Here is a 2,500-nt window from a genome sequence, read left to right on the forward strand (position 1 = left end):
AGAGAGAGAAATAGAGAGAGAGGAAAATACAGGGAGGGAGGAAGGGAGTTGATTGTAGGTTTGTGTGTGTGTTAGGATGTGTGTTTGGCAGATGTGTGTGTGTCTGTGTGTGTGTTTGTGTGTCTGTGTGTGTGTTTGTGTGTGTGTGTGTCTGTGTGTGTGTTTGTGTGTGTGTGTGGGAGTACACATCAAATGCTGAACCCACACTGCACATACACATGCTCTGTGTGTTTTAGTAAGAGAATGAGAATGAGATTGTGTGTGTGTGTGTGTGTGTGTGTGTGTGTAGAGGAAACGGGAAGGTCATTGGTGAAGTGCTCCATTGCTTATTATTCACTGCACAGTCACAGAAGAGAAAGAGACGGCTGTTTGTGTGTTCTTATGTGTGTGTGTGTGTGTGTGAGACTGCTGGACCATTTCTGCAGGGTGGTGCTGCCCCACCATGAAACACACGCGCACACGCACACGCACACGCACACTCACACGCAACACGCACACGCACACACACACACACACCACAAGCAGATGAACGGTTCTGTGCCATCAGCCATCACACAGGTGTGGAAAAGACAACATGCCCGACAGATGAATAAATCTGAGTGGATGTACGCCGGGATAGATCCTACTATTTACCACACACCTAGAACACACCAGTACACACACACACACACACACACACACCTAGAACATACACACACACACACCTAGAACATACAGTTCACACATATACAGCCGCGGAAAAAATTAAGAGACCACTTCAAAATTATCAGTTTCTCTGGTTTTACTATTTATTGGTATGTGTTAAAGTAAAATTTACATTTTAGTTTTATTCTATAACCTACTGGCAACATTCCTACCAAATTTCAAATAAAAACATTGTCATTTAGATCATTTATTTGCAGAAAATGACAATTGGTCAAAATAGCAAAAAGATGCAGTGTCTTCAGATCTCGAATAATGCAAAGAAAACAAGCTCATATTCATTTTAAACTACACAATACTAATGCTTTAACTTAGGAAGAGTTCAGAAATCAATATTTGGTGGAATAACCTTGATTTAAAATCACAACTTTCATGTGTCTTGGCATGCTCTCCACCAGTCTTTCACATTGCCGTTGGGTGACTTTATGCTACTCCTGGCGCAAGAATTCAAGCAGCTCGGCTTCTGTTCATGGCTTGTGACCATCCATCTTCCTCTTGATCACATTCAGAGTTTTTTTTATGGGATTCAGGTCTCGAAATTGGGCTGGCCATGACAGGGTCATGATCTGGTGATACTCCATCCACACCTTTACTGGCCTGGCTGTGTGGCATGGAGCATTGCCCTGCTGGAAAAAACACTTCTCAGAGTTGGTGAACATTGTCAGAGCAAAAGGAAGCAAGTTTTTTCTTCCGGGACAACGTTGTACTTAGCCTGGCTGAGGTTTGTAAAAGACCATAAGGATTGAACCAAAGCGACTGGAGGGTCTCCTAGTTCGTCTTCTCTGATGAGTCCAATTTTCAGCTTTGCCCAACACATGGTCATCTGATTGGTTAGACGGAGACCTGGAGAGGCCTACAAGCCACAGAGTCTTGCACCTACTGTGAAATTGGACTCATCAGAGAAGACGAACTAGGAGACCCTCCAGTCGGCTTTGGTTCAATCTTTATGGTCTTTTACAAACCTCAGCCAGGCAAAAGTACAACGTTGTCCCGGAAGAAAAAACTTGCTTCCTTTTGCTCTGACAATGTTCCCCAACTCTGAGAAGTGTTTTTTCCAGCAGGGCAATGCTCCATGCCACACAGCCAGGCCAGTAAAGGTGTGGATGGAGTATCACCAGATCAGGACCCTGTCATGGCCAGCCCAATTTCGAGACCTGAATCCCATAAAAAAAACTCTGAAATGTGATCAAGAGGAAGATGGATGGTCACAAGCCATGAACAGAAGCCGAGCTGCTTGAATTCTTGCGCCAGGAGTAGCATAAAGTCACCCAACGGCAATGTGAAAGACTGGTGGAGAGCATGCCAAGACACATGAAAGTTGTGATTTTAAATCAAGGTTATTCCACCAAATATTGATTTCTGAACTCTTCCTAAGTTAAAGCATTAGTATTGTGTAGTTTAAAAATGAATATGAGCTTGTTTTCTTTGCATTATTCGAGATCTGAAGACACTGCATCTTTTTGCTATTTTGACCAATTGTCATTTTTCTGCAAATAAATGATCTAAATGACAATATTTTTATTTGAAATTTGGTAGGAATGTTGCAGTAGGTTATAGAATAAAACTAAAATGTAAATTTTACTTTAACACATACCAATAAATAGTAAACCAGAGAAACTGATAATTTGAAGTGGTCTCTTAATTTTTTCCGCGGCTGTATACTCACACACACACACACATACACACACACACACACACCTAGAACATACAGTACACACATATATACTCACACACACACACACACATACACATATATATACATATAAAGAGAGAGAAATATTACCCATGTATGACTATT

Source organism: Sprattus sprattus (genome assembly GCF_963457725.1).
Source record: "Sprattus sprattus genome assembly, chromosome: 11".
In the NCBI taxonomy this organism is placed as follows: Eukaryota; Metazoa; Chordata; class Actinopteri; order Clupeiformes; family Clupeidae; genus Sprattus; species Sprattus sprattus.